The sequence below is a fragment of the Cervus canadensis genome, chromosome 10, assembly GCF_019320065.1.
Source record: "Cervus canadensis isolate Bull #8, Minnesota chromosome 10, ASM1932006v1, whole genome shotgun sequence".
NCBI classification, from domain to species: Eukaryota; Metazoa; Chordata; class Mammalia; order Artiodactyla; family Cervidae; genus Cervus; species Cervus canadensis.
Window position 1 is genome coordinate 46,617,774 of NC_057395.1, and position 14,926 is coordinate 46,632,699.

Below are 14,926 nucleotides of genomic sequence, written 5' to 3' on the forward strand. Positions count from 1 at the left end.
CAATTCCTGGGTCAGGACGATCTGCTGGAGAAGGGATAGGCTACCCAAGCCCAGTGTTCTTGGGCTTCCCTTGTGGCTCAGCTGGTAAAGAAACCACCTGCAACGCAGGAGACCTGGGTTCGATCCCTGGGTTGGGAAAATCCCCTGGAGAAGGGAAAAGCTATCGATTTCAATATTCTGGCCTGGAGAATTCCATGCACTGTACAGTCCATGGGGTCACAAAGAGTCGGACACGACTGAGCGACTTTCACTTTCACTTTCTCCAGGCTGGTGAAGACCAGCCCCTTTCTCTCCCAGGCTGTGCTTAGTAAATGGAACTGCCAGAGGTAACGAGGAAGAAGCGAAGAAGCCACGGCGTGAGCCAGCCAGAGGAGCTCTGACTCCCAGTCAGCAGGGTTGTTCTCCTGTGTGCACAGAAGGGAGTGTTTAAGGGAAATGTGAGTTTTGCTTTCACCTAATGAAGCTTTGCCATTTTCAAAGGATCACACTGTGATCACCATGATTGCACTAACATTGATGGTAGCCAGTGTGCCGCGTGCTATTTTTAGCACAAAGCATAACACAGAATCCCCGTTAGGCAGCGTGCGGCTCTCACCTCCCAGGGGGCTCATTAAAATGAGACATTTCCCTCCAGAGGCTCGCTCAGTGAGTAGTGTTTAAATTTCTTAACCAGGCTGCACCGAGTGGCCACATAAGAAACGGTTTTGAGAACAAATCCAGTGTCAGGCTGTAGCCACACCTTGACAGTAAAATCCCAGTGACTTAAAATCTCAGGGAGGAAGTGGTCTCTGAATGAGAGATGTTTAGAATTTTCCATGTTCTAATCAGGAAATAAGAACACACCTCCTCATCCAGAAAGGAGCCACCTCATCAAACTCTCCTGTCCTGTGAACATGCAACATCAGCCTAACAGCATTTTGCCAAATAATGAAGTTGTGAATATTAACCCTCATTGTGAATCCAGGTCGAGTATTAACTGCTGCAAATAGAAAAAGCTGGGATTCTGGGAATAAGGCCCATTTTAAACTCATCAAAAATTTTTGTAACTGGCAAGTAGGCAAACCTGTAAGAGAACACTGCTCAGTGCCTGCGTCTGTTTCAGTGTCCTACGTAGCTGTCTTTGCTGAAAGCACACCCAGTGTCTCCTCGTGAATAGGCCCATGAAATGCCAGATAAATAAAAACCATCCTACGATGAGCGCAGTATTCTGCGTCCTGCTGTTGAAAGGCTGATCATCTTACCCAACTGTGCTGGCCTGAGGCTCTCCAGAGGCCAGTTTTCCATTCCTGGCTGAGCCTGGGAGCCCAGTGCTTGTGGGTGAGAAGAACCAAGGCTCCCCTCACGATGCTGAGGATACTTGAGTGCAGGGATGGCAGCTCAGTGGAGACCAGGCTGCTCGGGCTCCGTCTTGGGGTCTCTGTGTGCCCTGAGGCTGTCTGCAAGCCCCTGGCTGCCTTGCTGATGCACCAGCCTTCCTTCTGAAGATGACGCCTGTTTAAAACCACCAACTGTCCCAGCAGGTTCTAATAACCCTCCACTGCAGAGCCTTGATCCACGTCTTCTCTATTTGCAAACTTCAATTTGAACAGTCAAAATTGCCACCTAAGCAGACCTGCAGGCATGTGCCCACAGCTGTGTGCATCCAATACAGACTAAGCCCTGGTTATCGCTGTGGATGTAAGTCAGCGTCCAAAACACTACATTTGGAACAGACATTTGATGGTTGTGATATGGCTCTGGAACCATCCCTCTTGCTCCGAGCGCAGAAATGTTTGTATAAAATCAGATTAAATAAAAGGTCTCTCCCTGGTCCCTCAGCCAAATCATCTTTCATTCAGCGCAGTTGAACAGATACTGGTCTGGCTCTGTAGATCTGACCTTTCCTGTGGGCCCTGTGAGTTTATCCTTTGTTTAAAAATAGTGCATTTTGAACCCATGGTTTTGCCCGAGTTTATTCTCTGCCTTCATGAGCGACTCCTGTCTGATTGTTCAGGTTTGGATGGAAAACTAGACAAAGGGACAGGGTTCTGTCCCAGATTTCCTTGTTGCTTGAAAGGCACCCACGTGTCACCTGGCACACAGACAGGACCATTGGAATCTCTCTAGTTTGGGGTTGGATCAGAAGTCGCCAGAGGGGGTCCCATCAGCACTGTGGTCCAGAACATGTGAGCTAGAACCAGGCTTGGCTCCCACACCCCCCGGCCACTCACCCACGGGCCTCAGCCAAGGCCAGACTCTCAAGGCTCATCTGCCTCCTCAGGAAAATGGGGATGGTGACTGTCACCCCCTAAGGAGGCCGAGGAGATAGAGTGGTTCCCATGAAGCCAGGAAGGCTGGAGCCCTGCCAATGACCCTGGAAGAACACGGACCCCGAGCCATGGAAATCTACCTCTCACCTTATAGTAAGGCCTCTGAATCCTTGGTTCCACTCCCTAGATTCAACCAACCTTGGATCATGTGGTCCTAGTGCTTTTTTATTGAAAAAGTCCCTGTATAAGTGGACCCCATGGTTCACACCCACGTTATTCAAGGGTCAGCTGTATTATTAAAGCTTCTGCCTTGGTTCCAGGACCAAGTGAACTGAGACCAGAAAGGTTGTGCGACAGCACACATTGTCCGTCTCAGTCTGGGTTCTCCATGTGGACCCGCCCACGTCTGGAATGTGAAGGGAGTGTGGACAGGGCCCTGGGACATGCTGCTCTGGCACATGCACCGTCATGAGCTGAAGGCGGTTGGGAGTCAGCGGGTGCAGAAGACAGCTTTCCAAGAGCCTCCCTCCTCTGACTCAAGGCAGAGCTTCTGAACATGAGACGCCATAGATTCCCGCTCTGGATGGGGGTTGGGCTGACCGAGAAGAAGACAAAGTTGGCACTGAGATGCATCCTCACAAACAAGACTTACTGCAGTGGCTCATACTGTCTGTGTTTCCCCCTGTGCTTACCTGTTCACAATGTCCTGCCCCTGGAAGCCCATCCCACTTCCCACCACTTATTGCCCTTTGTTAAAAGAGTATAGAAGTCTCTGAGCCCAACCACTTCTTTGGGTTTTTACTTCTTTCCTGTGAAGCCCCCGCCCCATGTATGCCAAAAAACATTAATATCAATAAAACTTACATTAAATGAATGTGTTTTTCTTCTGCCAGTCTGTCTTGTGCCAGTTCAGTTCATGAAACCCAGGAGACTAGTAGGAAAAGGCACTTTGTCCTCCACTCAAATGAAAAACAGGACGGTCCTCGCAGTGTGGTATGAACCAAATCATCTTAAATATGCACTGTACACAAGCGACCATAACCTGGAAAGGAAAAGCCCCCACATCATGGATCAGAGGCTGCTGGTGGCTGGTGAGTGCCTTTTGCTACCCTCCTCATAACTGTGTGTGTTTTCTAGATGTTCCTAAGGACCGTGAGAGAAATGCCTGTGTGGAGGGCCTGGCCCAGCCCATCCAGGCAACCTGCTTGGGACCCCTGACTCTGGGCTGTGGCCAGCAGCTTCCGTGGAGGCGGGAATGAGCGCAGAACGCACACTGAGAGAACCAAGATCAGTGAGGTCTGGACCACGTGGGGCGAGGGGTGGGGGGACCGTGCCTTCTGTCAGTCAGCTCCGCCCTTGGACTCGAAGTCAGCCAGTCTGCCAGGACCTGCTCGGTTGGCCCAAGGTTTACGTTGTTGTCTATAGAACCAGCTCTGTGTCGCGCTAAGGAACACGGGAACAGGTGTGAAGCGTTGAGGACGGGGAAGCAGTGATGGCTTCTCCTTCCTCCATCCCCTGGGAGACCCGGTGCAGAGATGGAAGGCAAGGCCTCCCCAGGGAGGGGCAGTGGGGAGGGAAGGGAAGCCTGGCTGAGCCCTGCGGGCACTAGGAGAGACAGAACCACCTGACACCGGCCTGACACAGCTCTGTGCTTGCCATTCTGGCCCGGCCTGGCCGAGAACACAGGCATCACACACGCCCAGTAGAGTAGGGACCCCCCAGAACCCCCGAGATCCCAGGGCACCTCCCACTGTGATGGAGAGCGGGTCCGTGCCATGTCTGTTTTCTAGGACGACCCCTGTGGCCCAAGGTCTAGGGTGTGTCCCCTTGAACTACTGAGTGAGACCGAGAGCTCTCAGAAATTACCATGAAAGCAGAACTGGAGAATCCTGGCAGAGGGGAAGGAAGGTAAGCTTTATTCTGTCCGGAACCTGGTGCCCTCCACCCGTTTTCCCAGGTCTTGCCCTGCTCCCCGGCAGGGGGCGGTGCTGGGGGGGGTTGCTGCTGTGTGAGGTGGACGCTTGGACCAGCCGTGCTGGTTCTTCTCTGTTCCTTCCCTGGAGCCCCTCTAGTTGGGGGAGGCACCCCGTCTGTGAGCCCTGCCCACCAGAAGCCCGGAGTCCTGTGCAGTCCCTGCTTATTCTATTGAACGAGAAAGGAGGCAGGTGTGCAGTAACTCTGTAGCCACAAAGGGCCAGGGACGGGTTATTAGGAGAAAAGAGAGGACCAGTGACCTCCGCAGGACCGCTTGCTCCGGGAACCTGCGGTCCATCAGGGCCTCCCTTGAAGTCCATGGTGGGCAGGAGGCTGTGAACACACCCAGAGCTGATTCTCACTCACAAGCTGCTCGGTCTCACTCACCTCTGAAACAGCCTCCTTACTGGAAGAGGAGAGAGTTTGCTCGTTGTCTCTGTGATGCTGATGATGCTGAGAGCGCAGAGCAAGGACAGGGAGAGTGCCCTGGGACAGAGGGATGGACCCCCATCCTGGAGCTCAGGGGATGGGCCTGCCTTACCCCGCTGGCCCAGGATCCGAGCCCATCCTCCCTCTGGCATCTGTCTACCAGGTTAGATGGTGAGTGAGAGAGCCATGTACCACACTTCAGGGGTTTTTGGCCACAAGAATGAGCTCAGCTTTGGCCTGTCCACCACGAGTGGACAGAGGAAGCAGTGGTCAGGGCATCTCAGTGCTAGAGTCTGAGGCCATAGGAACTGCCTGGAGGGGGTGCCACCTGTTCCCACCTACATGATCAGGTCCCTTGGGTAAACATTTTTGTCCTTCAGTTGATGTTGCGAAGTGTCCATCGTTGTCACCAAGCAGATGGCGTGCATGTTGCTGACTCCTGCTCTCAATCCGCAGGCAACAGGAAATGTTGCAAAATTAATTTTAAAACTCAGTAAGAAGAGAATAGAGTGAAACTTTCTCCTAGAGGATAAATTGCTAAATAACATTTGACCTCTTTAAAAAATAATAGAAGCACCTCAAGATAATAAAAGAGGCGAGAGAGATTGTTCTGTGTAACCAGCAGCACGTAGGCAGGCTATTTGATGATAAAAGCACATGCTTGGAACAGTAAAGGATACTGTTCTTCTGGCATTTTTTAAAAAAATTTCTGGATGTGAACAGCTAAGAGTTGACCATTGCTTCCCCATTCCAAATCATAGTCTTTAATATGGAAAGAGGATGACGGGCCTTCATTATCTGCATGTAGCTTACTGAAAATCCAAGTCTCAGAAAAACAGAAGTACTAGTGTTATTTTGTCTGACTTGATGAAAAGTGGCATGATTGAGCCCAGAGACCTTGACTCCAGTCCTAGCTGTGCAGCCTTCAGCTCTTCTCTCCCTAACAACTTCTCTCACACCCGCTTCCTCCTTATAAACAAAGCAGTGAAGGAACCAAGTTCTCTGCAACACAAAAAGCTGAAAAGCCGGGTTCATGGAAAGATTGAGAAATAGGAAAGATGGTATGTTGAATGACTATGATAGATTCGATAGACAGATGATAGAGATAGGTGATGGGCATGTGGATAATAGGTAGATGATAGATTAGATATACAGATGATAAATAGATGATAGATAATAGGTGACAATGATAGATGATAGACACAAGGTACTAGACAACAGATGACAGACACGATAGACACACAGATGAGAGAGAAAATAGACTGTCGACCAATAGAGAGATAATAAATGACTGAGTGCCTGCTAAGTCGCTCCAGTCATGTCTGACTCTTTGCAACCCCATGGACCATAGCCCACCAGGCTCCTCTGTCCATGGGATTCTCCAGCAAGATTACTGAAGTGGGTTGCCATGTCCTCCCTCAAGTGCTCTTCCCAACCCAGAGATTGAACCCATGTCTCCCGTGCTCCTGCATTGCAGGCAGGTTCTTTATCACTGAGCCACCAGGGAAGCCCAATAGATGATCATTTAGATAGACAGACAGACAGACAGTCAGGCCTATTACCTGAGCACTGACTTTTGTTTCTGCTCTGTGGCATAACCATAGATATTCATAAGGAAAGATGTCAGCCACCGTTCAGATGAGAAGTCACAAGTCCTCAATGTTGGATTAATCACAGATGTGAGAGCTGTTATCCTTAATTATATACTGATATGAAAAAGAAAACAGGCCAGTAATTCTCTTTAAAGTAGCTTTTAAATGTTATTTTTTAAAATTAAAGTATAGTTGATTTACAATTTTACATTAGCTTCAGGTCTACAGCACAGTGGTTCAGTATTACAAATGCATATATGTTCTTTTACCTTTTTAAAATATGTATTTATTTATTTGACTACTTGATCTTAGTTATTGCATGTAGTATCCAGTTCCCTGACCAGGGATTGAACCTGGGCCCTTTGCATTGAGAGCATGGAATCTTAACCACTGGACTGCTAGAGAAGTCCCTGTGCTCTTTTTCATATTTTTTTCCATTATAGGTTATTGCAAGATATTAAATATAGGTTCCTCTGCTATATAGTAGGTCCTTATTGTTTACCTATTTTATATATAGTAGTGTGTATCTGTTAATTCCAGACTCCTAATTTATCCCTCCCCACTACATTTCCCCTTTGGCAACTATAAGTTTTGTTTTCTATGTCTATGAGTCTATTATTGTTTTGCAAATAAATTCATTTGTATCAATTTTTCAGTTTCTACATATACGTGATATATGATATTTCTCTCTGTTTGATTTAATTCATTTAATATGATAATCTCTAGGTCTATCCTTCTTGCTGCAAATGGCATTCTTCTTTATGGCTGTGTAATATTCCATTGTATATACATACGACATCCTCTTATTCCACTCATCTGTCGATGGACGCTTAGGTTGCTTCCATGTCCTGGCTATTGTCAGTAGTGCTGCTGTGAACATTGAGTGCATGTATCTTTTCAAATTAAAGTTTTCGTCTTTTCTGGGTGTGCACCCAGTTAAGGAAATTGCATACTGTTCTCCACAGTGACTGCACCAGTCTACATCCCCACCAACTGAGGGTTTCATTCTCTCCACACTCTGCCCAGCATTTGTTATTTGTAGATTTTTAATAATGGCCATTCTGACCAGTGTAAAATAACTTTAAAAAAAATAGAACACTGCAGACATTTTTAACCAAGTTATCCCTGATGGCCAAAGTTTTTTGGTCAGAAGGGTCACTGCACGTGCCTTGCTCTCACTGTTTTAGATCTGCTGCTTTCAGTGAAGGGTCCGTAAACGTTCTTGCAGACAGGGAACTATTCCTTCTGTCGTGAGCACTTTCCGGTTGAGTCTCCTCTGATCGATCCTCCAAAGTTCCCATGTGGGGTGTGACTGTGCTCAGCCTCAGAAAGTGGAGGATACTTTCAGCAGAAATGCAACAGAAAACTGTTTCTGAGAGACTGAAATCCAACAATAATATTTCCAGAGTCAAGGTGTCTCAGTTTGTTTAGCATAAATAAAACTGAAGTGAACACCCAGAAAGGACAACGAAAAGTGTGCATTTTCTATCAACATGATGTCATGACTTTGCGGACGACTGTCTTGTGACAGTGAAGGCCACCTGACCCCGGAGCAGCTGTCGCTGGGCCGTGGACGCCGAGGCGCCCGATGCACGAGCGGGACTGATGCATGGGAATGGGGATGGGGATGCATCCACGGGGATGACCCATGGAGCCCTTCTTTACATTTCCTCCACTGACAATAGTGAGTCTAAATTTTACTTCCTGTTTTGCATATTTTTCCTTTGAATATATGGCACACCTCCTATTTGGGGATCTAAATTGATAAATGTTGTAGGCTTCTGTAAATATCTATGAGAAATACAACTTCAGAGTTTATGAAAACTTAAAGTTGAGCAAAGCAAGAATGAAACCATGATGTTAAAGATGTCATCAAGTACAAGTAAGAAAAATAACCAAACCAAGGGCGATCCAGATGGTGTTGGTAGCACCTTGTGTGAAGCAGGGACTCACAGGCCTTTTCAATGTGTGGGCTCCCAATGCAGTGACTGTGTTTACACTGCTATGCAAACAGAGCCCTTGGGCAGTGGGATTTATGCTGCTGTGTAGACAGGTGCCTCGGGCCTTGGGAAGTGGGATTTGAGTGGCAGATTTACGTAAAAATCAGAGACCGAATTACGTAAAAATCTACAGAAGGAAAGGAAAAGTTTCCACCCCTCACTTCAGAAGCTGTTGCGGGTGGTGGCGTCTTCTCTTGGGTGGTTCTGTTTCCAGCAGGAACAGCCTGAGATCGTCCTGGCCCTGCTGACCATGCCTGCCTTGGGTTTGGCAGGACTGGGAGACGGCTGAATGCTTCCAAGCCTTCCACCCGGTGGAAGCGTCCACAGTGGTGTCTCCACGCCCGTTGTGGTTTGAGAGTCAGAATAGAGAGCAGAGGAAGGCATGGGGACCTCAGCAGCCCCAAGACGATCTGGAGGGGAGAGAGGGTCTGGGACGTTGCCCACAAAGAGACGGGGGTGCACATCAGCTCAGGTGGAGGCCAGAGCTTTCAGCAGCCTGTAGGAGTCGGGACGCGGGTGGTTAGGGTGGAGAAATACGGGCGGAATATCAGGCTCCTTCCTTTCCTTTGCATGCTACCACTGGTGACACCCAGTTCCAGGCACCAGAGCCAGGGCACCTCGGTGGAAGCAGCCATCGCCTTGCCCTCTGGGTGTGCCCTCCAACTGCTTGGCCCTGTGGGGTGCAGCTGCCTGACTGAGTCATGCCCGCCCATGGGGGAACACCGCAGGTCCTGTCAGAGTGGACTTAACCCCTGTCTCTAAGGTTTTGGCAAAGACACGTGCCCTCTGGGCATCAGCCCTTGGGGAATGAGATGAGGGTGCCCACTTGCCTTTCTCATGGGGTCCTGGTGAGGATCAAACCAGGCCCGGATGCTCCATGAATGCTGCCCCCGAGGGAAGATCTGAGCCCCTGATGCTGCCTTCTGGGTGGAGGCATCATCAGAGTCTGCTTGACACTGTCCTCGTCCTGTCTGTTGCCCCAGCAGCAGCCGTGTGAGGGTTCAGCCCTTCCCCAGGCCTGAGCAGAAAATAGTAGGACTGGTAGCCTTGCTGACAAGTTCATCACCTCGGGGGACCCCAGGCTCCTGGTAAAAGTGACAAAATGACAATGAAGCATCCAGATCGCAGAGCACAGTCTGACCTTGGCCTCAACACGAGAACCCAGTCCTCCGCCTCAAATGCAGAGACCCGGCATGCGTCAGTGTGGGGAACACGGAACACGGACGGTACGCTGCTCACTGCACCCACGAGCTCCCCAGCTCCGACCGCTGAGACCGTGGGCTCCGGCGACCAGACACATCAACCTGCAGGGCTGAAGTGGCTCCTCCAGCCATTTCAGAAGCTCAGCCCGTCATCCACCTGCTGCTGATCACAGGCTGCGCACATCCTAATTGTCACCCCCAATGCAGACGGGCTCCTGGATGAGGGTGAAAGAAAGTACCAGCAAACAGGAAGAATGCAGTTGCCCTTTCTAACTAAATTTCTCTCAGAAACGTGTGATCAATGATTAAGCATCACTTTGTCACTTTAGAAAATTAAGTCCAGCCCGTAAGTGCAGGTGGCTGACCAACCTAACATCAGTTACATCCCTCAGCACTGCCTCTGGTTTTGTAATTTTTGTTGCTTGGGTTTAATCCTAAATTGCTTGATTCTTGTATGTCAGAAGACATTCTATTTTTCACATGAATACAAGTCATGAAAGACAGATCTCTTAGGCTGAACCTCACCTCACAGAATATTTGTATTTCTGAGAGGTTTCAGGCCCAAAATATCCTACTTTACTCGACTGAGCCAGGTCTGCTATTTCAGGGAACTTGCGTGGATCACTCAACTAAATATTCATCGACTTCGTCATTCCCTTCTTATCCACTAGGAAACCATGTCTTTTACAAATCTCGTCACTGCAACCGCAAACTTGATTTTTCCCTTTTTTGGTAAAGTATTTTGCCCTGGGGCTCTCCTATGCAAAGAGGAGAAACCATGAATTAAGGAATCGTACAAGAAAATATTCATTCCTCCCGCTAGATCTTAATTTTTGAAATAAACACTGAATTTTTGGGAAACAAAAACTGTTTTTCATGTAGCCATCAAGGAGGGATGATCCTAAACCACGAGTGGGGTTGGGGCTCCACGCACACCCGACACTTTCTCCAGGGTCCGCCTTAGTTTCTGTGCAAACAGCCAGCCGCCACAGCTGATTGTGGAGCATAAACCACACAGAAGATGGGCTGAGTCAGAGCTGCCTCTGCTCCACTCCAGACCGCTGCTCACTCTCGGGAGAAGAGGAGAAAACCAAGGAGAATGAACCTTCCCAAACAGCTCTAATCACAGGCTTGTGTAATGTGAGTGTATCATAAAAGGGCTCTTCCTTAAAGGAAGAACTGACTTACTGCATGTCAGCAGGAGGAGTAGACTTAAAACAAGGCAGTTCATCCAAGTAAGGGGGGAGCAGTGAAGAGCAAAACAGCCTTTCATTCAGTCACCCCTGATGCGGCAGCTCAGACCCATGAAAAGTCCTGGAGAAAACTGATCTGAGAGGACTCCCACGCACATGCACACACACCACACCTGGCCCTCTCTCTCCCCGTCTGGACTGTTGTCCCCTCATCTTACACAGACTCAGGTCTGTGCCCGACCACGTGAGTCTTCACTGAAAGCTGCTGACCGCGCAGGGACTCAAGCCCACTGTGTGTCTGCTCATTACAACCCTATGTACAGGACTTCCCTGGTGGCCCCGAGGTTAAGAATCTGCCTTGCAATGCAGGGGGCACAGGTTTGGTCCCTGGTCAGGGAACTAAGATCCCACTTGCCACAGGGCAACTGAGTCCCCATGCCACAATTACTGAACTCTCAGCTCAGTTCAGTTCAGTCGCTCAGTCATGTCCGACTCTGCGACCTCATGGACTGCAACACACCAGGCCTCCCTGTCCATCACCAACTCCTAGAGTTTACTCAGACCCATGTCCATCAAGTGGGTGATGCCATCCAACCATCTCATCCTCTATCGTCCCCTTCTCCTCTCACACCACAACTAAAGAATTTGTGCACCCTAAAGAAGATCCTGCATGCTGCAATTGAGCCCTGATGCAGCCAAATTAAAAAACAAAAAACAAAAACTACTTATATTAGATGATATTGTCACAAAAGAAGACAGAAGATAGAAAAAGAAGGAAGTTGATGGAAAAAAATCCTGCTCGATGTTTGTAAATGTAATTTAAATAAATGTTTTTGTAGTATATAGGACAATTCCTTCTTATTTTTAGGAAAAAAATTCAGATGTAAGAGCCCTATGTATATGTTACTTGAACTGTATCACATTATCTCAGTGACCACAAACTCTTTTAATTAGATTTTATATCACGATCCAGTGCATGTGTGTAAGCACACACATGCACACACACACAACCATTTAACACTTTGTGACATGATACTTTATCACATGCAGTGCACTTAATTCTGTTCTATTTTGTTTTCTTTGTGTCTCCATCTCTCCTTCCTTTCATACGAAATTGATCTTGTGAGCCTAGTGGGTCAGGACCCACAGTTTGTAAAAATGCCTTTCCAGGTGGGACACTGAGCTGAAGCTGACTCACATGAGATTACTCCCCATCGTGGCCGGTGGTGGCATGTGTGCCAGGGGGAGGCACAGATCTCCTCTGACCTGGCTCCAAGGATCTGGGCAGCTCCTGAGTGGACCAGACAGCACAGTTCATGTGAGGGATTGGGGGGAGGGCTCCCGGGGTGACTGGAAGGGCTCAGGGTAGGCGCAGAACAGCGCAAACCAGGCTGAAACTAACTTGGCTCTGGGATTCAGGCAAGATGCATCCCGGGACAGCCAGCATCCCTGCTGCCTTCCTCTGGCCCATCTCTGCCGCCTTTGAGGCATCTGTGCTCGGTTAGTCCTTGCCATGTTTATAGGACCCTCAGAGGTTAGTGATACGCTCTGCTTCAGGGTCTGGAGCTGCATCCCTTCTGTGCTGAGGGGGCCAGATGCATCACCAGCTAGCGGGAAGGCTGCACAAAGACCCCAGACCCCAAGGAATGAGTTGGTGCCAGAGCGCCAGGTGCCTGACCTTCAAGAACCAGGAATCCCAGTGAGGAGGGGCTCACCCCCGAGCCAGCACAGGCCCACCTACTTCCCTTATCCCATGAATAAGTCTGGGGACCAAATGTACAGCGTGTGACTGCAGTGAACAATACTGTGCTGTGTACTTGAAATTTGCTGAGAGTAAATCACGAATGTTCTCACAAGTACAAAAACTGATGCTGAAGCTCCAATACTTTGGCCACTTGATGCAAAGAGCCAACGCATTGGAAAAGATCCTGTTGCTGGGAAAGATTGAAGGTGGAAGGAGAAGGGGACGACAGAGGATGAGGTGGTTGGATGGCATCACCGACTCAATGGACATGAGTTTGAGCAAGCCCCAGGAAGATGGTGAAGGACAGGGAAGCCTGGCGTGCTGCAGTCTGTGGGGTAGCAAAGAGTTGGACACGACTTAGCCACTGAACAACAATTTGAGGTGACAGATGTGTTAATTGAATTGTGGTGATCATTTGCAATGTATGCATATATCAATCATCACATTGTACACTTCAAGTTTATGCAGTTTTGTCAAATATACCTCAATAAAGCTGGGGGAAAAGCATTTATTTCTACATTCTTACTTGTGACTCAAATCATCAGAAGGAAAACAATTTGGTATGTTTTGTATTTTGTGTTTCTGTGCAAATGACATGGAGATGACACTTTAAAACACTTGACACTGAATTCACTGAGCACATGACCAGGTCTCCATAGCCCTGACTCGGGAGCTGAAGTTCAGCGTTAATCAGAGTGACAATAACCAGAAAAGTAAACCAAGGTGCCCTTCACAACACAGTGCTGTCCACTGCGGCCTCTGAAATCAGCCATGGTCACTTTCCCAAACTGCCTACATGCCTACTCAGCTACATCCTGTCCATTCTGTCTTCTGGATAAAAACCTGAAGTCAGAGGAAAGCTGGCCCAGCAATTCTGAGTGGTCACCCTCGCTGAGGGACCTCTGTCTGCTCTTGGCCATGGTCTTGGGACGGCTGAACTTTACCGAGTTTACTGGACATTCAGACGAACAATAAAACTCCCTTTTACATTTGAAAGGTCAAATGAAGACCAAACCAGTTACAGAAACATGTAAGAATGTCCCCCAAACTGCTCGGAACTTACTTGTGGTGTTTTGCTGTTTTTCTCTTTGTGAATTGAGGAAGGGCTTGTAACATAGGGGCTTTCCTATGTCTGTTAAATTAATGAATTCACTAAAAATAACACAACTAATATATATCTATACCATATTCTCATTGTACCATCTGTATTATATTGCCTATGCTAATCTCTCTTGTATTAGGATTTTAACTTCCTGTGACAGTTTAAATGAACTGTTAATGTGTCGACTTGACAGAGCTGACGGAGGCTCAGACAGCTGGTGAAATGGGACGCCTGGGTGCGTCTGTGAGGGTATTTCTGGAAGCAAGCAGCTTTGGAATCTGTGGACTGAGTGATGAAGGCCACCCTCTCCATCGTGGTGGGCGCCATCCAAGCTGAACATTACAGAGAGGTCCATCTTCTCGCCCTCGGACATCAGCGCTCCTGAACCTCAGGCCTTAGGACTGAACGACCTGGCCTCCCGGGGCTCCAGCAGGTGGATGGTGGGCAGCCGGCCGCCAGGCTCGCCTGGGTAAGCGCCTGTCTCTGTCCACATATCCCTGGCTCTGCTCCCGCTCCTCCTGCAGAGGAGGAGCTCTTACCCTCAGCCTCAGCGGTGCTCCCACGACCCTGGGGCCCAGCATGTGCTCAGGACACTGGATGAAGCCTCCTGTTGAAAAAGCAAGTGGCTGCACTCTACCAACTCTCACAAAACCTTTCTTAAGTCTCTTCATCTGATATCTGGTAGAAATCCATAACACAACGGACACAGACGTTCAAGGGATATTCAGAGTGCTTCTTGCTTCCTGGGGGGCAGGTGCTTTCATTAACGAATGGACGAGACCAAACCCTAGCACAGACCACAACCTCCATGAGCTCGAAGCGGGAATGCCAGTGCAGGCTGGGGTCCTGACCGGTGTCCATCCACTGGACGATCATCGAGCCAGGACAGTGTCAGAGCGCCTGTCAACCCAGTAGCCACGCGCAGCCCGGTCTCAGCCCTGTTCAGCATAGGCGGCTGTGCTGTGGCCGCCTGGCTCTCTCCCACTGCTTGAGCTTCCTCACCACCCACTCACCACGGGCAGTCACCCTGCAGGCCCCTGGGCACATCGGACTACGTGGCAAGACGGGACTTCCAGAAGTGATGAAGCCCCTGGGTCAGCCTTAACCCCCACCCAAGGCTCTGACCCAGGCCTCTACTCCCCACTCTGACCTCCCAGGCTCACGGGAGGTGCACGCTCACAGTACACCATATCCACTCATGAATCAAGGCTGGGCAGGCCCCTGCAAAAGGCTATCACTTGTGCTGGGAATTTTAGTCCCAACTTCCCCTCTGCTTGGATAACTGCCTCAGGATCCCTGGCCTCTTGGCTCCCTGACCTAGCCCCACAAAACCTCCCGGCGCACTTGAAGGCAGGACCGCCGAGGCCGTGTGGCGTGGAGCTCCATGGTTTGGCTTCCGGGCCTCCAGCCTCCACGCCCCTGTGTCCAGGCCCTCATCCAG